Genomic DNA, 8,061 nt, shown 5'->3' with positions numbered 1-8,061 from the left:
CAGCCAGATTAGTTTCATTGGGATCTAAAAGGAGGGAATAGTTTAAAGATAGTCGATTTGGAGAATATGTTACAAAGTAAAAGGATATACAAAGTTGTCTTAGTTTTTTGATATTTCACAGATAACAGGAAAGGAAGGAAGGCACTAGCCAACAAGTGCTGAACGGTGAGCTTTGGGGAGATGTGGAGGAATTAGAGTTTGGTTTGCAGTATAGATTTAATATCTTGCAGAGTCCCCATGTGAGATGCTTAGGAGATAAATGGAGATGCAGTCCTGTTTTAAGGAGAGAAGTTGGAAAGAAAGTGTAGCCTGAAAGTGCTATGTGAGGTTATTAGAACAGAAGAGCTCACACACTGCATTTTGACCTCCATGGAATAACATGATTAACCCTGGGGTTCTGGAAGTTTATGCTGCTCTGCCTGACCCTTCAGGGGATGTGCCTCAAGATGTGTCAGCCTCCACCTTCTGCCCCCAACTTGGGAGTACTTCAGAGTACTTGGCCCTATCATAACAACTGTTATAGTAGGAGGGCTGAAGAAGAGATATTTAAGAGGAAAGTTCCTTCTAATTGAGTTCATGGCCACAGGACTGTTTTGAAGGTAGGGCCAGAATAAAATATGCAAGCTTTAAGCAGCCTATAAAGTGAAGGTAGAGTTGGTAAAGAAGGAGATTAACAAAATTGAATGTGTCTGGTGAACTACTATCTTGTTTACCAGTTCTTAATATCAAGAACTATTGACTACTTCCTTTAAGCCAGTTCATCTTCATAGGAAATAAATTTGTCATCATTAAGCACATTTAAAGAACCTGTTTTGGGCCCCAAAGGCATTTCTAGAAAAGAAATACAGAAAATATTGGTTCTATGACCGCACTAGAGGAATATGCAACCAGCCTTCTAAGAGGATGGTTTTGAAAATACCTCATTTGTTTGAGTGTGGCTTTTATGGTGTATTTGTTAATAGATCTGTCAGACTGGAAAACTCACCCTAAGAATAAGTAGAAATGGATTTTAAACTTGTTTCTAACATAATTTTAAATTTCTACATAAAATTATTCTCCTTTCTTCAGTTTTTAGTCTGAGAAGACACTCTGGAGTCGGAGACTTTTAATCTTTAGGTTTAGTCTTTTAGGTTTAACAAGTGAAAAAAGATTGTTTAGGCCAAAGGGAAAATAGTGGCTAATGAAATAGCCATAAGCAGTAAGCAAAGATCAACTCAGAAACTTTCTCTTTTTGAATAAAAAGAGAATAAAGTGCTACATCATTTTATTCAAGCCCAAAAGCTCAGGAAACAGAAGGAAATAGAACTCCTAAAATGAATGGAGTTTGTTTCATAGCCTAAGAAAGGGTTATGAGGTAGCTCTTCTTTCTCAAGCCCACACTTATTAGGGACTTTATAAGTAATGATCAAATGAACAATGCTTCTTACTCGTAGGATGGACAACTACTGCCTGGAATCACTATGTTCTCCTGCAACACCAGCACTTCTGGTCAGTCTACCTTCCTCCTCACTGGTTTTCCAGGCCTGGAAGCCTCTCATCATTGGGTTTCCATCCCCATCAACCTCTTCTGTGTGGTTTCCATCCTGGGTAATAATATCATCCTCTTCCTGATCCACACAGATCCAGCCTTACATGAACCAATGTATATCTTCCTGTCCATGTTGGCAGCCTCTGATCTGGGCCTCTGTGCCTCCACCTTCCCCACCATGGTGCGTCTCTACTGGCTGGGAGCTCGTGAGCTGCCCTTTGATCTCTGTGCAGCACAGATGTTCTTCATCCATACCTTCACCTATGTGGAGTCTGGTATACTGCTGGCCATGGCCTTCGATAGCTTTATTGCCATCTGGGACCCTCTGCATTATGCCATAATCCTTACCTGCTTAGCCACAGCCAAGGTGGGAACTGCCATTCTGGTGAGGGCTGTTCTGCTCAACCTCCCAGGACCTATCCTCCTGCAGCAGCTGCTCTTTCCCAAGATCAGCGCTCTCTCTCACTGCTACTGCCTGCACTGTGACCTCGTGGGGTTGGCTTGCTCAGACACCCAGATCAATAGCCTGGTTGGCCTGGTTTCCATCCTCTTCTCACTGTGCCTTGACTCCTTCCTCATCATGCTTTCATATGCCCTGATCCTACGAACCATGCTGGGCATTGCATCCCCTGGGGAATGGCTCAAGGCACTCAACACGTGTGTCTCACACCTCTGCATTGTTCTTATCTTTTATTTGCCCAAACTGGGGCTGTCTGTGTTTCACTGAGTAAAGAAGCATGACTACCCTGCTCTGGTAGTGCTTATGGCCAACCTACACTTCTTGGTCCCACCCTTCATGAACCCCATTGTGTATTGTGTCAAGTCTAGGCAGATCCTTCAGAGCCTCCTAAAGCGCTTCCAGCAGAAGAGGATTGATGTTTTCTAAAACAGCAGAAGGACCCTGACACATGACCCTGAGATTTGGGGTAGGGGAGGAGTGGTTGTGGAGAGTTAATTTTTGAGGTTTTCGAGTGTTTCAGCTCTGTTACAAGTTTTTGGAGACTAAATGTGTTGTAAAACTTATTAAAGTATCACCTTGATAATCTTCTCATTGCTCTGATTAGAGCTGAACTATCTCAAACTCATATATGCTGTAATATCTTCTTATCCAGAGAGCTTAACCAAACTCAGAGAATATGTGTGTGTATCTATCTGTACAGGCACCTCTCTCCTTCCCTCCCCTCCCCTGGATTTTTCTTTCTCATTTGATTTATAAACCTAAGGAAGAGCTATAGTAAACTATATTCACCTTAATACCAGCCCTCTTTTCCCAAATTTAATTTTAACCAGCTTATATAACAAGAATCAGAAAAGAGAGGTGGGTGGTAGGGAAACACGTATGGCAACAGTGTATATACAAAATTTATTTGCAGTTATTTACAGATTAGGAAGTGGTAGTTTCCTTTTGATTCTCTTTATGCATTTCTGATTGTGCATTACAGAAAGTTTGGCATTGCCAAGCCTAGGGAAGTTGCTCACTATAACTCTGGATAGTGCTAGTTTCTCAGGTACCAATGATAAGGGTGGACTAGTAATGCACTTTCACAACTGATGATCTGCTAGCATGTCAGCTCCATGAGTCCAGGGATGCAGGGCTATTTTGTGCACTGATGTATTCCCAGCTCCAAGTTCAATGTCTATCATGTAGTAGGTACTCAATACATATTGTGAATAAATGGGTAGGGTAGATACAGGAGCAAAAAATTCTTGACAGTGGATCCTCAGGAAGGGAGGGGACTGAGCCATCTGAATATCTGAGGCCTGTGGGGATAACATGCAGTTGATAAACTGGAATGGAATGAGATAAAGATGGATGTCAGAGAGACTGGAGACAAGGTGTAATTCTCTATAACACACAGTCAGAAGACTTTCTCTAAGGATGCATTTCAGAGAGGAGAGCTGTGTTTCTTGTGGTGCTTTTTCCAAAGCTGCTTCCAAACTTCTAGAAGGAAGTTTACCCAGAAACTGAAGGATGTCTCACTTCAGCACTATCATGGCCCTTGGCCTGTTCAGTTCTAAAATATTTGTATGTTTCTTGAAGAATTGAAATAGGGATATTCCTAGTGGAAAACCACTCAAATTTAAAAGAAGTGATGATAGACCTGTTAGAAGGTACAGTGTCTATTTCTATGGCCATCCAGACAAATGGGAATTTAATGATTGTGGTCATTTTTGTGTGTCATTTTAATGAATTCAGACAGAGAATGAGGAATTTGGAGGCAAGAAGGCAGGGTGGGAGCTGTGAATCCTGTACAAGCAGCAGCTCTAGTTGGAATGGTTGTTTCCCCCTGCTGGATTGTATTTTATTGGCCATTGTAGTATGGGTTCCAAGGAACTCAGTGTCCTGTGCCTATCAGTAAATAGAAGGCCACTGCCAATGCAGATAGATATATCTGAAGTCACAGATGCTGCCCATAGAGCTCAAGTAACAAGGATAGCAAATCATGAGTTTAAAGTTATCATGATATCTAGTAGTAGCCAACCAAAAGTTTCAGTATATCCAGTTTGAAAAGCCACTTTGGAAAAGGAGGTCACTTGAAAAGATATCTTGTACATTTACACAGCAAGATTCTTTATCAGGGCCACAGATCTTAAGCTGAATAAGCAAGAGTGTTATTCAGGCCCTTCTGTCTGCTTCACTTACCACCCCAATAACAAAGTTTCTGATCAGGGAGCCAGCATGTTCATCTCACTGAGGTTCCCTCCAACCTCTATCAGAAACCTTAGGTTGACATGATGGTATTCAGGACCACAAGCATCCTTCACAGTTAAAAGAATACAGAGCCCTGAGGCTGGACAATTCCCATTCAGAGGGTTACCAGAATAAAGCTTGGATATTAGATATCTGATCTAGCATTGTAGGGATCTTGGGCGTTGTCATATTTGTCTTTTATCCACAACAGCTCTGGAGACTGCTCCCACCCACCCTTAATCTCTATCACCATGCATGACCATTTTCCTTGCTGGCCATTTCATGACTGTACTGACCTCAAGAGCTGGAAGGGATATGGGGGTCTATGCCTCTACAACTTTACTTTCAGTGTGCAGGCATCTCGGCATGTCCCATAATGCCTTCTTTTGCTTCACAGGCCAAATAGCTACAGTACTGTAGTATCTGAGACTGACACAAAGGGAGTCCTGAGATGGTCTCTAAAAAGATTTGCTACTAGTTTACCCAGTTAAAGATTATTAGGGTATGATATACAGTGGATTTTAGATTTTGGCATTTTTAAAAAAGTCAGTGTATATAAATCTAAAGCTCCTGCTCTTAATTCTTATGCTAATCAGACTGCCACCCACCCATACAGAAAACCTGAGTTAAAAAAATCTCAGCTCTGGCCTATACCAACTGTGTGATCTTAAGTTAGTCACTTTCTCTCTCTGAATCTCCATTTTCTTATCGTTATAATGTGGGGATACTTACCTCATAGAGAGGTTGTGAGGATTTAAATACAAATATATATAAAGCACTAAAACTGACAGAGAACCCCTTTTACGTATGTTTGTGTGGTTATTTGATTACTTCCCATCTTCCCTATTCACTGCAAACACGATGACGATGTTTGTTTTTCCTGAGTTGTCTAACTCTAGTGCTTAACATGGCCCCAAGAATGGTAAGCCATTTATGCTTAAGTGAATGAATAAATGAAAGACTGAATTCCTCACAAATGGTAAATGCAATTGATTGTATAATTTTTTATTGAGCTCAATAGATGGGAGCACATATTAATGTAATTATTATATGTAATTATATACTTTGTATAAGGTAACTTTGATTTTGGGAGGAAAAAGCCAGTTGTTTGGTTGGTTGCAAATGCAAATATTTTGTTCACGGTTACACTGCTCTATAGAAGCCCTGGGTTTAATAATCCATAACTGAACCTCTCAAGGACTTTAGGTTCCAACAGGAAGATCCAAATCTGGTCTAAGAATTCCATGTATATAATTCCAGCTACCAAGTCTTGTCCTGGGTTAACTGGACAGTATACTCTGAGTCTGCAACACCCTAGAGCTGAGTGGGGTCCTTGGTGACTGGGAATGAGTGACTGACTCACCTTGTATATTTTTGGATCAAGGAAAAGTTTCTTGCATACACTTATGCTAGGCCTGGCTACTAACAACGGATTGGAGGGGAGGATGGTCCTAGACAAGAGGAGGAAGAGGAGGAAGAGGAGGAAGAGGAGGAAGAGGAGGAAGAGGAGAAGGCTTATAAAAATCAGGATGCATGTCCCAAGTTCTTCAAAGCCAAGTCCTCCCGAGAATGGCCTACATTGTTCATGGATTGGCCATGGAGAAAATGATTTCCTAATAGTCCTCTGTAAAACAGAGCTATTTTTCCCTTTACAGAGAGAAAAAAAAGGGAAGCCTACAGTGACTGATCCAATGAGCAATTGCTGTGAATTCACTCAGAGTGGTGTGAAGTTATGATGAATGCAAATTTATTTATATTGGAATGCTTTGTAGATTAGAAGAATATAAGGGAAAACACCCCCTTGAGGAAAGTTAAGTCCTACCACCTCCTCCCATGGACCAGTATAAGATAATACTTTTGAGGGAGATAGGACAGAAAGCAGTTGAATTTTTAAATTTTATTTTTTTATTTTTGTGGGTACATAGGTGTTTATTATTTATGAGAAATAAAATGTTTTGATACAGGTATGCAATGTGAAATAAGCACATCATGAAGAATGGGGTATCCATCCCCTCAGGCATTTATCCATTGAGTTGCAAACAATCCAATTACACTCTTAGTTATTCTAAAATGTACAATTATTGACTATAGTCACCCTGTTGTGCTATCAAATAGGTCTTATTCATGCTTTTTAACTCACCTACAACAAAACTCAAAAGAATTTTACTCACAACTTGGAAAGAAATAATTTTCTATACTTGCACCAGTTCTTTCCTTGACCATCTCTTGTGTTCATACCAATCAGGTGTTTGGCCCTATAACTCCACTGAAATGGCTTTTGTCAATGTTCCAATGAACTATATATTGCCAGTTCCATTTGTTAATACCTGTATTAGACTGTTCTCATGCTGCTATGAAGAAATACCTGAGACTGGGTGATTTATAAAGAAGTTTGATTGTCTGACAGTTCCACATGTCTGGGGAGGCCTCAGGAAACTTACAATCATGGTGGAAGGGGAAACAAACACGTCCTTCTTCACATGATGGCAAGACAGAAAAGTGCCAAGTGAAGGGGGAAAAAGCTCCTTATAAAACCATAAGATCTCGTGAGAACTTACTGTAATGAGAACAGCATGGGGGAACCACCCCCATGATGTAATCACCTCCTGCAAGATCCCTCCCCAAACACATGGTGATTATAATTTGGATTACAATTCAAGGTGAAATTTGGGTGGGGACATAGAGTCAGACCACATCAATACCCAATCCATTGCTGTAGCTGTAGCATTTGACACTGTTGATCACTCCCAACACCACTACTTCTCCAAGATTTTGTACTCTTGCTTTCCCCTGTTACCTCACTTTTTTTCATTCTCAAACTCTTTAGCTGTTTCCTCATGGTACCAAACTCAGTTTGTGTTTACTTAGATCCATATACTTGCCTTGATTGCTACCTGGGCAGCCAGAGGCCCCTAGGTGTTGCTTGTGCTACTGTTGAGATTGTGGAGCCAAATTGCTCTTGTTACTGCTTCTGTATTTGCCCCAGGCTACAGGTCCAGTTGCAGTGGCTGCTCTCAGTCTCTCATATGGTTCTTGACACATCCTGACATTGCTGTATGATATGGTTTGTCTGTGTCCCCACCCAAATCTCATCTCAAATTGTAATCTGAATTGTAATCCCCATGTGTTGAGGGAGGGACCTGGTGGAAGGTGATTAGATCATGGAGGCAGTTTCCCCCGTGCTATTCTCATGATAGTGCTGTCTCTCTCCTGCTTACTTGTGAAGAAGGTACCTGCTTCCCCTTTGCCTTCCACCATGATTGTAAGTTTCCTGAGGCCTCCTCAGCCATGCAGAACTGTGAATCAATTAAACTTTCTTTTATAAGTTACCCAGTCAATGGTAGTATCTTTATAGCATTGTGAGAATGAGTGAATACACTGTACCTCATGCCTTTGCTGGTATTGTTGCATGTCTGTCTGTATTAGTCAGCTCAGGCTGCTGTAACAAAATACCATAGACTTTGTGACTTAAACAGTAGAAATTTGTGTTCTCACAGTTCTGGAGGCTGGAAATCTGAGTCTGTGATTTGCCAGAATGGGTTCTCTTCCTGGCTTGCAGATGGTCACCTTCTCAGCATGTCCTCATGTGGTGGGGAGAAAGCACCAGCAAGCTCTCTGGTGTCTCTTTTTATAAGGAGAGTAATCCCATCATGAGATCCCTACTATCATGACTTCATCTGACCCTAATTACTTTGCTAAAGGCCCTATCTCAAATACAGTCACATACATTGGGAGTAAGGGCTTTCACACATGATCTTTGTGTGAAACTTTCAGTTTGTAACTTCCTTTAGCTTTAACAGGTTCCCTGTTGCTTCTGAGGAATGAAATATGGCTTTGCTTT

The 8,061-nt window shown here is 41.1% G+C and overlaps 1 pseudogene; it reads left to right on the top strand.

Annotated features, from left to right (window-relative positions):
- The first annotated feature begins 1,377 nt into the window (after positions 1–1,377).
- Positions 1,378–2,414, top strand: LOC100462631 (olfactory receptor 51A4-like; annotated as a pseudogene).
- Positions 2,415–8,061: the final 5,647 nt, after the last annotated feature.

This window comes from Pongo abelii, chromosome 9, assembly GCF_028885655.2.
Source record: "Pongo abelii isolate AG06213 chromosome 9, NHGRI_mPonAbe1-v2.0_pri, whole genome shotgun sequence".
NCBI lineage: Eukaryota > Metazoa > Chordata > Mammalia > Primates > Hominidae > Pongo > Pongo abelii.
Note: the sequence above shows the minus strand (reverse complement) of the source record. Positions and strands in the feature narration are given on the sequence as shown.